Raw genomic sequence first — 19,295 nt, 5'->3', positions numbered from 1 at the left:
ACAAAGTTGCAGCAGAATGGTACGTACCACAATTACATTTTGACCTTGTGTTACGTCGTATGTAGTGTGATGCCACCGGTTATTGATCGATTTTAGTAAGATTTAAATATATTTCCATATATTGGACTATCGAAACCAGTTTTTATCATTCTAAGCCCTCTAACTTATTGGAGAAGATTTAGGAGTCATTTCAAGGTAAAAATGTGAAAGATAAAATGAGTAATTATCTTTCAGGTTGCCATATATTTAAATTGGTAATTATTGGAGACTGCTGAATTACTAGAATCTATTCTACAGTAAACTCTTAGAAGATTTTCTTTTCTCTCAGATAATATCTCAGACGAGTAAGAAGCAATATTTCTTTAAACATAATTCTGTAATATACAGAGAAGGTTTAACTCTCGATAAAGATGTAACTAATCAAAAGATGGAAAGATTGGTCAACCAGAATAAAACACGTTCCATTCAAATTTAAAATTGTTCCGCCATCTATTGCTGTTTCTTAAAATCACAAGACATGTACTGAAGTTGACTGTAAATTACAAAAATACACAGATTATTGAGTGTCTTATGTTAAAATGCTTTTGATTTTGAATTTGAAAATCAGCAAGTCACGTTACAAGTACAACCGATACGAAGTCGCAGTAGGATGTACTGTATCAAATCTAGGGACATTTTATAAGGAAACGAAATTTTGTATTTTCAAGTATGTGGAAATGGAAGTGACTTATATAGAACATTGAAACATGATGATTTTTAATGTCCTAGGCAGTTGAGTGAAAATAGAGCATTATGGTTGATTCTATAAATCACATTCATCCGTTTTATTAGATTTTATCTAATTCCCCATACTTATGAAACATAATAAAGACATTCTAATTTCTTCTGTAACCAGTTTTGTAATTTAAATTTGATAACCATCACGTAGGTAATACGAAAGTACTTATGACTAATACAGTTTGTTAAATTACGTATCTACAGCCTTACGATATAAGTTAGAAATTATCTTTGAAAACACAGATTTTAAATCAAGTTTGGTTAAATAATCTTTGAACTTTATAATCGAAACTATTGTTACTTGAAGTTTGACATATAATTAAGTTATTTTTTTGTGTTACAAGTTAATATTATGGAAATATGCGATTCCTGTTACATGTTCATTAAGTTTTAGTAAAATACCTAAAAGCTCAAAATGTACGAGGTTGGAGATGAATACTATTTCTTCGTGGTAATACAAAGTTCTAAAATCAAACGTGATTAATATAACTTTTCAAGGTTAAAACAGAGGTTATATACTGTTTTCCATGTACTTGACAGTGCTCTAAACGAAATTATACTTCAAAAGAAACAAATTCTCGAGAGCCCGGCATGGCCAGGTGGTTAAGGCACTCAACTGGTAATCTGAGGGTTGCGGATTCTAATCCTTGTCACACCAAAAATGCTTGCCATTTCAGCTGTGGGACGTTATAATGTTACGGTGAATCCCACTATTCATTGGTAAAAGAATAGCCCCAAAGTGGGCGGTGGGTGGTGATAACTAACTGCATTTCCTCTAGTCTTACACTGGCAAATTATAGACAGCTAGCGCAAACAGCCCTCGTGCAGCTTTGCGCAAAATTCAAAACAAACTCTATGTATACATTTTTTACATTACGCTAAACACGTTCATATTAGAACAGACGTAATAGTGCATAAAATTTAAGCTTATATCAATTACGAATCTGATATGTAACGCTAAGTCGTAAAGTTGGTGCATGAGATTACGTATGTAAAAGCATATCTTTTAATGTAGCAGCAGTATAGAAAAAAATATTTGATTACGAAAATAAAGTGAAAGCGCTGGTATACAGAGTGCGTTTGTTGGAATGACTGTTTAAAAACTGGTGGAATTAAAATCCTAAGTCTTCAACAAATGTATTTGGTTATTTTAATGTATAAGATAGAAACTTATTTATTGTTTTGAATTCGCTAACTTTACAAAACAGAAACATTTTTAGAAAAAGGAAAAATAATATTAAATAACTAAAATTTGTTCATTGTTTAACTGTGAAGCCCAAAACTACATAAATATTTCAAGGATTATATATCAGAATTAATAAATGAACGACTCAGATATTAAAACAAAAATAAAATAGTTGGTTCTTAATTCGTTATTCCAAGAATCAAAACGATTAAACATTTCTTTTATCTGAATAAACATCAAGCTTTAGTTCAATATTTAGATGATTTTTGAAATACATTTGCGAAGGTTAATAAAAGTTTAAATTACTGGGAATATGTAAAGCAACTATAGTAAATAAACACCAAGCTGAAACACAATTTTTATTTGTTAAGTGCAAAGCTACACAATGCCCTATTTATGTTGCCATGGTATCGAAATCCGGTTTTTGGCATTATAAACCTACACACTTATCACTGAGCCACTGCTTGACCTTAAATACAGAGAGTTTTGAATTTCAACTTTGTGATGAAACGGAACGAGAAGATAAAATGAAGTGATTATAAAACGTTGATAATATTGCATAACCGGTAAGAGGAAAAGTTAAGTGTGATCTACAACCTGATATAAATAGCCAATATGGCAAGAGTAAAGGATATTTTCCCCAGGGATATCAAAAACATTTAACTTTACTGGATAAGATAACTGTTATCACTTCTAGATAGTCACCGATAATAGAAATGTTCTTCTATTTGTTTACGTATGTACACATACACAACTATATGTGTGATATACAAAGCATATACCACCCAAAATGTAATATAAAAGTTTGTTAAAATGTGTCGACATTTTCCCAGTTTTAACATGTTATAAATAAGATAAGAAAGTTGTGACAAGGGTGTATACATGTCTACATATGTATGTGTGTATAAGTCGGGGAGAAAAAGAAAACAGGTGGCTCGGATAAAAGTCTTCAAAAAGTATCCACGTAGCAACCTGAATATGTATAATAAACTGTAAATATTATACGACTTTGGAGACGGTTTGACTGAATAATAGACAATATGCATTGTAGGGGATTGGTGTGCTTCGGACAAGGTACTTGCGAAAATACTCTTTTTTCCAGCGCGGGAAACCAACCCCTGGATTTTGGCATACACACACCGTTATCCCACCCAGGACTGTCCTAACTAAACCAACTTAGATTATCCTGGTGCTATACTTAACATGTTTTAAAAACTTCAACAGATTCTACTCGCCTCCTTCTTTTCGTATGTACTTACATCTACTCTTCTCACTACGACAGCCTTATTTTGAAGAGAGCAAAAACGTAGAAGTATTTTGAGAAATTCTTTTGCATCCTATTGTTTAACTGTTTTCGTATCTTAGTAATTACAAACAACTAACGGATACCCCAGAACTCAAACATTCATCATTACTATATCTATATTTAATTGTATTTTTTAAATATTTCAGTAACAACACTCACATTTGAAGTTTAACTTTTCAGGGAACAAGAACAGCGTTAATTTTGTTTAATTTAAACAATTGCAAATACCCGACTGGTTGTTTCTTCCATTCTTCTTTACAGAAAAACTCCAACCCTTGCAAGTTTTTCGGATGAAGCTGATCAAACGTTTTCAATTGGGTTGAGATCGGATGACTGCGATGGCCACTCCAGAACGCTTATATGGTTCCTCTGCAACAGGATTGCACATACTTCGATGTGTGCTTAGGGTCATTGTCGTTGATATATAAATGCCTAATATATCAACGTACTCTTCTTTTTTCGTGATTCCGTTGACGCGGTGAAAGCTGCCTACACCAGAAGAGCTGAAGGAACTCCATAGCATGATCGAGCCACCTCCGTGTTTAACTGTAGGGAAGGTGTTATTTGGAATATTTCGTTCCCCCTTCTTACGGAAAATATGGCGAACATCATTGTGGCCGAAAAGCTCGATTTTAGTCTCGTCTGACCAAAGAATACTCTTCCAATAGGTAAAGGGTTTATCTACATACTTTCTTGCATACCTCAATCGTGCTTCTAAATGAACAGGCTTTAAATATGGAGTTCTACGAGGACGGCATACTTTTAACCCAGAAGAGCGTAACATGTTCGTAACTGTAGAGGTGCCTACTTCAACCCCAATTTTCCTTACCAGTTTCTGTATGTCATTACGTGTTAAACGAGGGTTCCTACTAACTTCTCTGAGAACCTTCCTCTTGGTTCTCTGTGAAATTTTGGTGGGGCACCCGGTACGATGGAAATTAGCAGTTGATTCTGTAAGCTTAAACTTGGCAATTATGCTTATGGCTAATAATAATTATAATTATGGCTAATTATCCAATAATTATGAACCCAGAGTCTCGTTCTGGAATGATATAATGTAGTTTATTCGCCAAACTAAACAAAATTTTTACGGGAATATCAGTTTTTTTCACACGTTCTGAACTGTACCAACACTTTCTGCTCCTCCTATGTTTGGTTATTTGTTTATAAACAGTTTATTTGTCGTTTAATTTACATAAAAATTTATGTAGATGTGTGTTAGTATAATATATATAATGTTTCATACTTCTATTAGTCTAATCGTGATACTTTTTAAGTTGTGAGCAAAAAACCACTCGGGACGCAGGTGTACGAACACTTTCTGTCGTTACTGTATAACATAAAACAAATAAAAGAAATAAAAAATAAATAATTTTAAAAACAAGTAGGAATCTGGATGAAAAATAACGAAACATGAAAAATAATGAAATGTTTGTTTTTTGAATTTCGCACAAAGCTACTCGAGGGCTATCTGTGTTAGCCGTCCCTAATTTAGCAGTGTAAGACTAGAGGGAAGGCAGCTAGTCATCACCACCCACCGCCAACTCTTGGGCTACTCTTTTACCAACGAATAGTAGAATTAACCGTAATATTATAACGCCCTCATGGCTGAAAGGGCGAGCATGTTTGGCGCGATGGGGATGTGAACCCGCGATCCTCAGATTACGAGTCGCACGCCTTAACACGCTTGGCTATGCCAGGCCACCCAAAGTAAGGTTTAAGTTTGATAAATACGTGACTTTGGTGTTAATTCTTGTTTTGAAAATATTCATAGTAAAATTCATACTTCATTTTAAAATGAATAATTTTTAATGTTCTTGTAACATTTAAGCCAATTCAAAAAACAACAACCATTATATCCTTTATACACGGTTTATGTTAATAAAGTTCTTGTGAAACTGTATCGAAAGTTTTTGCTTAGAAACACCAACTTCAGTTTGTAAGTAATGTGAAACTGATAAATTAACACTCCTACGAAAAGACGTTTCTAGTCCTGATTTCTCCAAGCTCGTTCCCTTGGCTGTGGTTTCGCTAGATAGTAGATAGGGGCAGTGGGAATCTCGTTAATCCATTCATTAATGGATTTAAATGGCAAGTTCATTTAAATACAAAATTATTAGCCTAATATTAATAACCTTTCAAGTTGCTCTGGGGCCTATTAGGCCCCAATTTTCGTAGGAGTGTTAAACATGTATGTTTACTTTATAGCTTTAACCAGATAATTTGCCAAAACAAACAATGTCACCTAGTGTTTTCACTTATATCCACATTTCATCAGAAGGATTGTGCTTTTGTTTATGCTAATAATTCACCAGAAAGCATAAAATCACGTTTGAAGCATGCGCTGAGTATATATATATATATAAGGGTATTTTTAACATGTAAAGTTTAAGAAATGAGGCCAGCAAGTGTAAAAGTTTTTATATTCAGACATTCTCATAAATATGTAAGTGTACACTTTTGTGCAACAAATCTCAGATAAATGGTAGTATGTTAGTTATCTCATGCCCTTCTGGATTCTTTCTTTTGCTATGACTATTCTACAGTATATTGCTTTTTATCTATTTTTCTCCAAAAATAAAGATTTGTTAATACAATACATCAAGCAAATGACTGTTTTTTTTTTTTAATATACTTGTTATTAAGTCCACATTATTACAAGCCTCTTGAAAGGATCCAGTTTTACATTTTTTAGGGGTGGGGGTCACACTTTTCTCTTGCACTTACACCACGCTACATGTATATGTAGGTCAATGCTTGCGTCAGATTAATACGTCATTTGCCAGGTACCTGTAGTCGATTATAACATTGAGTTTTTTTGCTGGTAAGCAATGACTCGTTTATACTAACAATTGAAATATAGCCTCACGGAACAATAGTTTAAGTTGAAAAATGAATCTGACCACATATCAAATAAATACATATATTCGTTCGAAAGAAAGATGAATATTTTATTTTTAGAACAAAAACAACATATATATATGCATGTTTTTGTATATTTGCTTGCGGTCAAATTGCTGTATTGTTTTCATTAGATATATGTGTTTTCACAATTGAATCACATTCTAGAACTGATTGGGAACCTGGCCTAAAACTATACAAAACACAATAAATATTGGAGGGAAATGTGGTCCCTCACTCCTGTTTTAGACTAATCGCATGTACATTTATATTCCCGAATATTATGCACTTCATTAATCTTTGGGGTCTAGTTAAAACTGAATGTAACACTTATCAGTACTATAAAATCGCACATTTTAAGATCTATTCGCATAAACTTGACACTCCTGATGCGTATCGCGACATCGCAAGCACCTTAGCTTTGTTGATTTGTAATAAGCTAGATATTCTGTGCCTACCCTCAGGAATCGAAACAAAGAATTTTAGTGTTATAATATAAGTCTACAGACGTATCGCTAAACCATCGAATATCTGGCACGTATATGCTACAATTCACTGTGACTATCAGACTATTCGACACACTGTACTGGTAGATTCAAATGTGGATGAATTTATTCACAGAATATTTATATCAAGTAACTAGGTGCTTTTGATATTTGGCGAGCCTTCGAATATTATTTAGCGTTTGTTCATGTTTTGCGTCTTTTTGTCAAACAAACAAACAAACGCAAAAGCGCTCTCACTTTGTAGCTACTGGTACATTATCATTTGGACCAAGAGTGGGTGGGTGCTACTGACTAATCATTTTCCTTTTATTCTATCAGTTAAAAAATAGAGTTTAGCTCACAAATCACAACTTTTATCTGACTATGTAGTCGAATCTAGCTGACGATCACCGTTATCGCCTATTTTAAAAACCATCACAAATGATTGTAGTAACGCAAAAACTAAAAAGTGTCTGGACTTTTATATCACAATAATACATTTATTTCAAAAACATTTCTATTAGTAATGTTATTTCAACTACTTCCATGATATATATTTCATATATTCACTGCAGTTAAATCGCAACTTATACCGCAATACACTACCACACAGTTTCTGATGTTGTGCAGTAATATAACTACACACTTGAAGGGTTAAGAATGTATATGGAACATTTGAGGATGAATCAGATAAAAATTAACTACGAAGTGTCAAACCTTTACTCAGAATCTTCACACAAATCTACGCAAAGTATGATAATCTGAATGTAGTTATTTCTAAACTAAAGGGTTTGTTTGTTATGAAGCACAAAAGTAGTGGACTCTCTGCGCTGAGGCCAAGGGTATTGAAACCCAAATTTTAACATTATAAGCCTTCAGAATTATCGTGATGAGTAATGGAGAGGGCAGATTGAAGGGAAGACAACTAATTAACAGCACACGTTTCCGACTCTTGAGACACTCTTGTCTGACCGAAAAGTGGGGTTTGACATTATTATATAGACCACACATGACCCCAAAATATGGAAAACGTATTTACATCAACGGGATATAAACCGTTGTCTCTCGGATTCATAGTCCGAACAAGCTAGCTCCTAAACCACGGGAAGCAAACTGAACGTAATAAACAACATAGTTTCGTAATTTAAAAAATACATTCACAAGTTAACAGATACATTTAAGTGCTTTATCCTTAAATAAAACAAATAGTTTTCAAGGATAACTTTAACCATTTCCTGTATATTTTAGAAAAGTATTGCTTCATAACTATAGAGATTCCATAGAAAATATTCCTGTATAACTTATTTCTTGAAACGTCACCCGGTGGGTAAATATTTAATTTACAGACATACATATCTAAAATATGGAATGAAACAGTGACGTCAGAAGTAATGTCTTTGCCAAAAATGTCACTAATAGGAATACAAAATAGAGGAAAAACATGAAACATATTACAAGTGAAAATAGCATCATTAGTAACGCAAACATGAAACCCTTTTTTTTTTATCTTGAAAGAAATGTTGCCATCTTCGATTTTCCTTTTTTTCTCATCTTTGTATTACTATTGGTGCCATTATTATCGGAGCAGTGTTTATTTAAGAATTCATGTAACATAAGTCACACCTAATGAACGTGGCGTACGAGAATATGACATTGCTGAAATTCTGTGTTTTATATGTTCGGTAGCAAATAAACTGACTTATCGATGAAATATTTTCTCTATTTATAAAGTAAATACTTTATGTGATCATATTTTTCCATAGATTAACCCTGAATATTTTAGCAAACAGACAAATATATATAAGTTAATATATGTAACTAAAACTGAATATGTATGTATATATGTATATTACTGATGAGTAGGCTGAATGATATACTAATTACCATCAGTGTGTATTTGGGTTATCACTAATAATAATATTCTTGCGTATCCTGAGATTAATCACAACGTGATTCAAAAGTAATAGGACCAGTAGAGTATGAATAGAAGAATTTTTTTTTCTTCTAAAAGCTGTCATTACGTTGCAAAAATAAACGGAAATGATACTGGAATATTTCAGTTTGAAAGAGATTAATTGCATTATGGGAACATCTGCTGCCACCTGTCCAGTGTCTGTAAAAAACAACTTACGATGCAACAGATTCGCACTATTTTTAGGCCACTCAGGTAAGCAAAGTAGTCCCTGGAGGTAAACGTACAGTTCACATATGTTTAGTCCCATGAGAAATATCCACCCACATAAGTAAAGTAGTTCTTGGAGGCAAACGTACAGTTCATGTATGTTTAGTCCCATGAGGAATACGGTTTTGTCATTCGTATGTGTTGTTAAATACGATTTTCAAAATGCTGTAGTTTAAATACCATCACTTATTTATAGACTAAGATATCAGATACCTGCGGTCGTGATTATATTAACCTATATATTTAATAACATTCTATGTACTTCGCAAAACACCAACCTGTAAATACCTGAATGATCTATGAGCAGTTAAAAGCGACAAAATAATCTAGAAATATAACTTTCTAAATCTAAGAGGCATGTTGCTAAGTGTTATATTGTACATTTATGTAAGGTTTTACTCACAAGCGTACAGACATAAAATGTTATACACAAGTCTGTATATATATATATATATAACATTTTCAGTCGCAACCAAAATCACATACATTATCCAGAACAGCGAATCAAGTTACTGAACACACCACTTGTTCGTGCTGTTTGCATGGCTTCGTTATACGAATGTTATCCTCATGTGTTGCTGCATTAGTTTAATGTGTCACATCTTCGCATTTCCGAGAATTATTAGGTGATATAAACACGTGTTGGCAGCATATTCTAGTTAATGTTTACATAACAGCAAAATTTTTCCTACGTCGACATGTTAAGAAACCAAGCAAAGAGAGATATGCAGAAAGCTAAATGTATAACTTAGAAAAAAAGCCATGAGTAAAATAATAGGCCCAATAACTACTGAATTTAAAAGCGAAATTTTTATATCGAGAAACAACAATGATTTATGTGAAAAACATATCATTATTATTCAATGACAAGCGAAAGAGGTGTGCCATTTTTATCACTTTTAAACTTTATGACGCACTTGGAAACGTTCTCTTAGATACTAAAGTCATGTGATAAACGGTTACGTTATTTGATTGACACTCACCAAACTGCACACTTTGTAGGCAAAAACGCTGGGTTATGAAACAGTTACCTGTTCGCTAGTCTATCAGATCCGGTTCTTGTGCTTTCAAAATTCCTTAAATTTGAGGAATGTTAATTTGAGTTTGCATATCTTCATTTCCGATTAATGCAGAGAATTTACTAGTTTAAACATCGATTTACTTTGGTAAGTAATGTCAAAAAATTTTTATATTCGTTTTTGTAAGATTAATATAAAATAATAATATTTTTTATTTCATCTATATGCCTTTTTTATTCTTTGTTTTTCTCTTACGGTTTGAATGGTATAAGCTAGAAATTCAGGTCTCTTGCGATTACGAACGTGTCAGAGTTTATACGTATAATATTTGTATTTTATGTTTCATATATCAATGTTGTACATGTTGATATAATTGGCTTTGATATGGCACGAAGTCTCGGTATTATACATTTATGTAAAAACTTTCTTAAAACATTTGTCGTTCTTGAGAAACGTCTTCGAAAATGTACGAATATAAGACTCATAATACGCAGTACTCAGTTCCTACATTTACTTTATACTCAACCAATAAAAGTGGTTCTTGAACAGCATGTGGTTATTTGATCTGAAGGCTTGTGACAAATGATGATTAATTTCAAATTGAGATTTGAGAAAAGCTTTTGGATCCTGTTATAGGGTTTACTGGGCTTAACTCGATCACTTTAATGCACCACAAAACTTCAGATTGTGATTAGTCAGGGAAGTCGACATGGCGAGTACAAGGTATACGGCGGTTTGACTTGAGCCTTTATCAATCTTACTATTGCGTCGTTAAGGTCCCGTGGTTCATTTGTACAGAAATAAATTTTTACTTTAACTTGATACAAAGGTTAGAAGTAATTTTAAAATTAGTCAGAATAGGACAATCACTGACTCCTATGACTCTTTATTTGTTTGTTTTTCCTGAGGTGTTCAGGGTTCTCATTTTATTCATATTAATAATGCAGCCTTAGCGAGTGTTAAGGGTTGCCATTTTATTCACATTAATAGTGCAGCTGTAACTAGTGTTAAGGGTTTAAATACTTTTTGCTTTTCAGTTTCCGCAGTTGACATAAGATACCAACTATGTTACTTGGACGTAAAAGGTCGTATGGTTCAGTTTTATTACTTATTAGTTTACATTTATCTGTAAACTCCCGAATCAGTAGTATCTCCAAAATCAGTGTCTTATCGTCATTAGGTGAAACTATTAATTAATATTATATTATCTACTTTACATATAATAGATTTAACATATCCTTAAATGGTATGTATAGCTTTAGCCCTGGAAAATATCAGAATGATATTTAACAGATAGAAGACTGAATATTGGCCTTATAGAGCGTATTAATAAGTAAGCTAAATATGTTCACGTTACGACTAAAAAATTCTAAACATTTTTTTTGCATATTTTAGAGTAAAAGATTGTTCGAAGTTGTTTCTCACATTATGAGTTACAAAATAATGCACTTTGTGTTTTATCCCTGTGTGCTAATAAACAGTAGCTGGGAGCAGTTGGTAATACAAACATTTCTTGTTTTTTTTTTGCACCACTGTGATCAAACATTATGAAGTTGTTAAAAATAATTGATGTGATAATACAGCTAAACGAGAAATGAAAGGAAGTGGTATCTGTCATGGCATAAAAATTATAAAACAAGATGTGACGTTGAATTATAGTTTATCTTATTTTTATTACTACTCAAGGCGTCAAGTCGCTCACAGGACACATGCTACAAATTCTATTATTATTTATTTTGCTTTTTTCTTAGAAATCTGAATATTATGATCCCATTTATTGGTATTCAGGATTAGTACATGCGGATTTGACAGGATAGGCCGACACATAGTTGTGGCTTGTATTCAAACGTTTAACTTTATTGTCTACAACGTTAAATGAAAATTGAACGTTTTGGTCTAGAAAACAAGCACGTAAGATAGCTCATTATTAAAATACGAAGTCTATATTTCCTAAGGGCTTACGAAGTAAGCGTTGTAAGGATAATACATGTAGCCACTATCGACTACGTTTACAGCCAATAACTATTGTTATTACCCTAAATAATGGTGTGAATACACATACATGCAAGTTTGTTTTATTTTATCTAATTTGTTTACAAAAAGCTGCATGAGTTACACTGAAAAACATAATTATCTACATTTTACACTACAAACATTTTTATAACAATATGTTACATACCTCTTGGAAAGACCTATACATACATTTAATTTTGCTTAAATTTGTTGATGTTTTTTTATTTTTCACGATAAAAAAACCTTTGCCCCTTTCGGGCTTTTCTAACACAATAGTATTCGTCAGTAGATTGTTTATCTATCTGTTCGTGACAATATAGGATACAAATTAGCTTAAAGACAAACAGTACTTTCCAGTATACTTAGATACTACGAAATAATAGCATAATTGTACAGGACGTAGAGTAGAAGAGTTGCTATAGAGAAACCTATACGTCAGAACATTTTAGCTTGGTGAAGTTTATTTGCGATTCGAATGATCTGCTGGTTCAGATGAAAGGGTATTATATGCGTTGACAATCTGTTCTGCTATTTAGTTATATGCAACACTGCTGTTTGGTTATCCTCACTATGGCAAGAAGTTGTAAATTAGGGAATGCTACGCGTGAACATTGTTGTCTCTAATTTGGCCAGTTGGCATATGTATCGCGTTAGCTGTCATTAAAGATGAAGTTATCGCATGTCGAACTTTATACGCTTTGAATAAAAATATCGAAGCACAAGATCAGTAGATTGTTTGTTTGTTTTTTAAATTTCGCGCAAAGCTACACAAGCGCTATCTGCGCTAGTCGCCCCTAATTTAGTAGTATAAGACTAGAAGGAAGGCAGCTAGTCATCACCCACCGCCAACTCTTGGGCTACTCTTTTACCAACGAATAGTGGACTAGATATTCACATTATAACGCCCTCACGGCTGAAAAGGCGAGCATGTTTGGTGCGATGGGGATTCGAACCCGCGACCCTCAGAATACGAGTCAAAAGCCTTAAACCACCTGGCCATGCTGGGCCAAGAGCAGTAGAATCTAAAGTGATCATATTGAATAAATAACATAGTACCATTCAATGGTAATGAGTGTGACCTTAATTAATAGGTCACAACTGAAACGTAATGTAAATAATTGCACATCAAAATGTATATTTTTTGCTTTTTTACATCTGTTGTAGTTTTATAATTTTTGCACAAAATATTGTAAAAATGTATAATTGTATAGAAAATATGTTGTTATTGTTATGTTGTAACACAAAATTACACAATGGGATATGTGAGCTATGTCCATTGCGGGATAGTGAACTCTGGATTTAACGTTGTAAGTTCGTAAATTTACCACTGATTCATGAGTGGAATAGAAAATATGAAAAGAGATATTATCTCTTCATTTCACTGGAATAGAGAAATGAGAACAGGTACAGGAATTTACATGAGTTGCAATTATAGTTACCTCAAAAATGAAGTATACCAGACAGATATCATTAAATTTATAACCAGTATATCACATTTGAAGTCACACAATTGGAAAATAAAATTTAATTATCAACTAAAAGCAATGGAAACTTTTTGGCTATTTCGTTAACGATAATATCAAGTAACCAAGAAGAGAATAAAATGTCGAGTAAGCAAGTTCCATTACATACAAAATCTATATAACCAAGTTTAGCTTTCATTTTTTTACGTTTTTAGATAAACGATCTTCATAAGGCATTTCGTTGTATAGGCATTTTATTGACATTGTTAAGTTAAACTATACCTTCCCTACTTGTGTAGAAACATGATACCCAGATAACGTATCTAGCCAGTTATAGCCCAAAAGAGTTCCGTTCTAAGTTCTATCGTTTAACAAATCAACTACATTTGTCAATTAATCTTTTGAATATGATTGGGTGACGTAAATATTCAAGGACATGATTGTTGTTGGCATTGAGTAGTGATTTTTAGGAGAAGAACCATACACTTACCATAAACGATTACATTACGAACAACGCAATGCCTCAACATTTTTCCATCGTAACGAAACAGCATACAAATATGATATCAAGAAAAAGAAGACTCTTCAGTTCCAAGATAAAGTTCTTGATGAAGTACTAAATATTAACAAAAGTTTAGTGGAATCAGTATATGTGATTACAAAAGTTGAGAATCAAGTGTGTTTGTTTTAAATTTCTAATAGATCTTCGGCAAGCAAATTATATGATAATGAAACTGTAAAGGTCAAATAAATTATATTTTGTAATTTTGTATTGATATGTAATAATATATAACGAATATACTCGAGTATTGATAGATAAGCGTCCAGTATATAATCAAAACGTTTTACATGTGTAAAGAAGTTCGTCGTATAAAGAGATCAAATACATGATATACATAAAACTTAAGTAGTCTTAAGGTTCCATCTATAGTAGAATTCGAACCTTTGCTGTATAGAAGCTATCAACACGGATACTACGTCTTAGAACTCTACACCTTTCCATCATTTTCAGGTTTTACTGTTCCCATAGACTCTTATGTCGTGGGCTTTAACCAACTAACTATGGAAGGACTGTAAGAATATACATCTTTCTATTGTCAACAGTCTTTAGTTCAGATTAATATATAATAGTAGATTTGTGGCTCATGCCGCTCTTCCTAAATTTATATAACCGAAACTGAAACTGTAGATACTTGGTTAAACTCTATAATTACAGAATTGAGGAAAAACAAGACAATTGTACGTTTCACAAGTACATCATTGATTACGACCTTAATGCCGTTAATAATGAAACCATAGTCGTGATAAATTATGTATTTATAAAACGTGCAATAAGTCTTGTTTTGCCTTAGTACCTTTGTTTACTATATGCATCTTCAACGATTAAACCCGGCATGGCCAAGTGTGGTAAGACACTCTACTCGTAATCTGAGGGTCGCGGGTTCAAATCCCAGTCGCACCAAAAATGCTCGCACTTTCAGCCGTGGGGAGCGTTATAATGTGACAGTCAATCACATTATTCGTTGGTAAAAGAGTAGACCCAGAGAAGCTTTGCGCGAAATTCAAAAAATAAAAAAATCTTGAACAAGGAGAATAATAAAAATAATTTTATCACCGTTTAACTACTCAGTTGTAACAACTTTATCACGTTTTAACTGGCCAGTAATAACAATTTTAACATGTTTTAACTGCTCAATAGTAACAACTTTATCTCGTTTTAACTGGTCATTTCTCTTAATCCTAAATAAACATGGAGCCACTGTTTTTAATGTAACGTAAAAAAATGTGTAGAATAGTACTATTTTAATATTTAGGATACTGCGGTACTGTATAATTAGTACTACTACATTATAATAGTAGTTTGTTTGTTTTGAATTTCGCGCAAAACTACTCGAGGGCTACCTGTGCTAGCCGTCCTTAATTTAGCAGTGTAAGACTAGAGGGAAGACAGCTAGTCATCACCACCCACCGTCAAACTACTCTTGGGCTACTCTTTTACCAACGAATAGTGGGATTGACCGTGTCATTATAACGCCCCCACGGCTGAAAGGGCGAGCATGTTTGTGCGACCGGGATTCGTACCCGTGGTTAAAAAGTACCTCAAGTTATAAATGCAGTTATAAATCTGCTACATCTCTTGATACAGTCTATATTGTATAAATATAATGCAATGCAAAAGTGTGCTGGTAAACTAATAATGTAGCCAGTTTACACAAACTAAAACGTATTTACATATTTCAACCCCATATCGATCGTTCAAGTTTCTTTGATTATTTACTTATTATGTCGTGGGGGTAACTAATGCAAAACTATTTCATAATGAACATTGAATCATCAATTTATCACTTACGATGACCTATAAGAAGCTGATAACGAGTAGTTTTTATATTAATTAATTGAAAAAATGTAATTCCTTGGATTATTGAAGGTTGAAGTGTTTGACTTTTCCTATACTTGATAAAGATATTTATATATCCAAATGATTTGTTTTGTTTCTTTAACTATTTTTAAGCATAAAGCTATACAATGGACTATCTGTAACGTGTTCACAACGGGTATCAAAACAAAGTTTTTAGCGTTTTAAATCTTCAAACTTACAACTGAGCCACTGGGTAGCACACCTAAAGTGAATCTATGAAAAACAACATAAAACTTTTTATTATTATTGGAAAGTTATTTTTGTTAACTTTATTTGAAAAAAAACTCTTAACTTTAGAAAATGGGCCTGGAATGGCCTAATAGTTATGGAGCTCGACCTGCGGAAGTACATGCGTATTCCATCACAATGAGGTAATTATAAAGTGACGATCAATCCCATTATTTATTGGTAAAGAACAACCCAAGATTTGGCGGTGAGTGATGTTGACCACCTGCCTTTCTTCTAGTGTATCACTGTTAAATTATAAAACACTAGTTCAGATAGTACTTGACTTGTTTTACGCGAAATTGGATAATCAAACAAACACTGTGGAAACGAATTTAAAATAATTATTATTATGTTCCAAAACAAATTTCATAAGATATTTTTCGAAAACCGCCCTTGTTGGTACAGCTGTAAGTATTCGGATTTACAACGCTAAAATCAGGGGTTCGATTTTCCTCGGTTGACTCAGCAGATAGCTCAATGTCGCTTTGCTATAAGAAAAAAACACTCCCACTCGTCTTCATAAACAAGATTTTAGAAAGTATCCGTGTGAAATCTCGAATAACAAAATGGCACCAATAGTAACGCAAAATTATAACCAATAGTATCTTTGTGACTTTTACGTGATTTTGTTCAGAAATGCGTATTATTCCTGCTGCAAAATTTACTGTATCTTGTATCGTGTTCGATGTCAATGTATAATAATCATTTCTGGCGATGATAATGGATGACAATTATAACTGGTTGGTTTGTAAGCACGAAGCTTCATAACGGGCTATTTGTGATTTGCCATTCAAGATATCGAAACCAAATTTTAGTTATATCAAAAGGGCTAGCTAAATGAAAAAGAGATAGAATGAAATATTTTGTGAAATTATAAAATCATTGGTTTAGTTAGCTCTTGTTGAAAGCTACCTGTGCTCTACCTGCACACCATTTATTTATTTGTCATCGAAGTTCTGACTAATGTCTTCCTTCCGTGTTTTGTTTTGTGTCTTATGTTTATCACCTTCACTCAGGAAGAAACATATAATAGTATTCAAAACTTTATTCAACTTATTTGCCATGATTTAAATCTTTACCAAAATACATCTGTTTTTCCTCCGCTAGTACAGAGCTAAGTCTTTGGATTTACAACGCTAAAATCAGGAGTTTGATTTCCCTCGGTGGACTAAGCAGATAGCTCAAAGTGGCTTTGCTAGAACAAAACAGACATCCATGTGCTCTGTTTAGCAATTGCGCTAAAAATGTAGTTATGTATCCTGTGTCTTGGAAAATTATTCGTAAGCCTTCTAAGCAAAAGGTAATATTTTAATACAGTAACATGATTGTTAATAAAATAATTTCTACAAGGTAGAAATTATTTCGATTCAGAACAATATATATATAATGTTCTCACTGTACAAGCGAGAGAGGGCGCGACCAACGCAGCTAGTATTAACTTAGTTGTGCAAAATGTATGTAACTCAACGGCTGGTATGGTTATAAAAACTTTTATTAAAATCAAGTAGAGAAAAATGTTTCGACCTTCTTAGTTAAAATTCAGGATAACAAAAAGAGAATTTGCAAACTTGAAGAGAGCTTATGATTGTACTAAAATTAGCACAAGATATGAAGATATGTTAACGTGAAGATATCCTAAGAAGGTAGAAACATTGTTCTCTACGTTACTTTAATAAAGGATTAAATCACCACACCAGCCGTCTAGAGGTGCATTTTTACTTCAAGTGGATCTCCCGTCATCAGGAAATTGTTCTATATAGCGAATGTAGTGATATTCATTTATTTCAAGTGGATCTTTTGTCACCACAAAATTGTTTTGTATAGCTAGTGTAGAGATATTATTTACATTAAGTAGATCTCTCGTCATCACGAAGTTGTTTTGTATAGCTAGTGTAGAGATATTATTTACATTAAGTAGATCTCTCGTCATCACGAAGTTGTTTTGTATAGCTAGTGTAGAGATATTATTTACACCAAGTTGGTTTCTCGTCATAACCGAGTTGTTTGTTATAGCTAGTGTAGAGATATTCATTTATATCAAGTTAGTTTATCGTCATCAAAAAGTTGTTATACATAACTACTGTAGATACATTCATTTACATCGAATAGGTTTCTCGTCATCACGAAGTTGTTTGTTATAGCTAGTGTAGAGATATTCATTTACATCAAGTGGGTTTGTCGTCATCACGAAGTTATTTTGTATAACTATTGTAGAGATATGTGTTTACATCAAGTGGGCTTCTCGTTATCACAAAGTTGTTTTGTATAGCGAGTGTAGAGATGTTTATTTAGTTCAATTTGGTTTTTCGTCATCTGGAAGTTGTTTTGTATAGCTAGTGTAGAGATATTCATTTACATGAAGTTGGTTTGTCGTCACCAGGAAGTTGTTTTGTATAGCTAAGGTAGAGATATTTATTTACTTAAAGTTAATTTATCGTCATCAAAAAGTTTTATATAGCTTGTGTAGAGGTATTCATCTACTTCTAATGAGTCTATCGTCATCACGAAGTTGTTTTGTATAGCTAGTGTAGAGATATTTATTTACTTGAAGTTGGTTTCTCGTCATGTGGAAGTTGTTTTGTATAGGTAGTGTAGAGATGTTTATTTACTTCTTGTGGGCTAGTGTACAGTAGAGATGTTTATTTACTTCTAGTGGGTTTCTCGTCATGAGTAAGTTGTTTTGTACAGCTAGTGTAGAGATGTTTATTTACTTCTAGTGGGTTTCTCGTCATGAGTAAGTTGTTTTGTACAGCATAGAGATGTTTATTTACTTCTAGTGGGTTTCTCGTCATGAGTAAGTTGTTTTGTATAGCTAGTGTAGAGATGTTTATTTACTTCTTGTGGGTTTCTCGTCATGAGTAAGTTGTTTTGTACAGCTAGTGTGGAGATGTTTATTTACTTCTAGTGGGTTTCTCGTCATGAGTAAGTTGTTTTGTACAGCTAGTGTGGAGATGTTTATTTACTTCTAGTGGGTTTCTCGTCATGAGTAAGTTGTTTTGTACAGCTAGTGTAGAGATGTTTATTTACTTCTAGTGGGTTTCTCGTCATGAGTAAGTTGTTTTGTATAGCTAGTGTAGAGATGTTTATTTACTTCTAGTGGGTTTCTCGTTATGAGTAAGTTGTTTTGTACAGCTAGTGTAGAGATGTTTATTTACTTCTAGTGGGTTTCTCGTCATGAGTAAGTTGTTTTGTATAGCTAGTGTAGAGATGTTTATTTACTTCTAGTGGGTTTCTCGTTATGAGGAAGTTGTTTTGTATAGCTAGTGTAGAGATATCCAGTTTTAGTCTTTCATGTCTCCTCCACTTTGAAATGTTT

General features: G+C 33.0%; 1 protein-coding gene across 7 annotated transcripts in view; it reads left to right on the top strand.

Annotated features, from left to right (window-relative positions):
* Nucleotides 1-9,513: 9,513 nt before the first annotated feature.
* The window catches only part of LOC143258447 (uncharacterized), a 55,313-nt gene continuing 45,531 nt past the window's right edge, over nucleotides 9,514-19,295 (top strand). For 2 of the 7 annotated variants that reach the window (XM_076517415.1, XM_076517409.1), the window contains exons 1-2: nucleotides 9,514-10,003; nucleotides 10,894-10,941. The gene's annotated coding sequence lies outside the window, so the exon portion shown is untranslated. The remainder of the gene's footprint in view (nucleotides 10,004-10,893; nucleotides 10,942-19,295) is intronic. The other 5 variants (XM_076517416.1, XM_076517410.1, XM_076517414.1 and 2 more) reach the window with 3 other exon arrangements.

This window comes from Tachypleus tridentatus, chromosome 8 (genome assembly GCF_004210375.1).
Source record: "Tachypleus tridentatus isolate NWPU-2018 chromosome 8, ASM421037v1, whole genome shotgun sequence".
In the NCBI taxonomy this organism is placed as follows: domain Eukaryota; kingdom Metazoa; phylum Arthropoda; class Merostomata; order Xiphosura; family Limulidae; genus Tachypleus; species Tachypleus tridentatus.
Note: the sequence above shows the minus strand (reverse complement) of the source record. Positions and strands in the feature narration are given on the sequence as shown.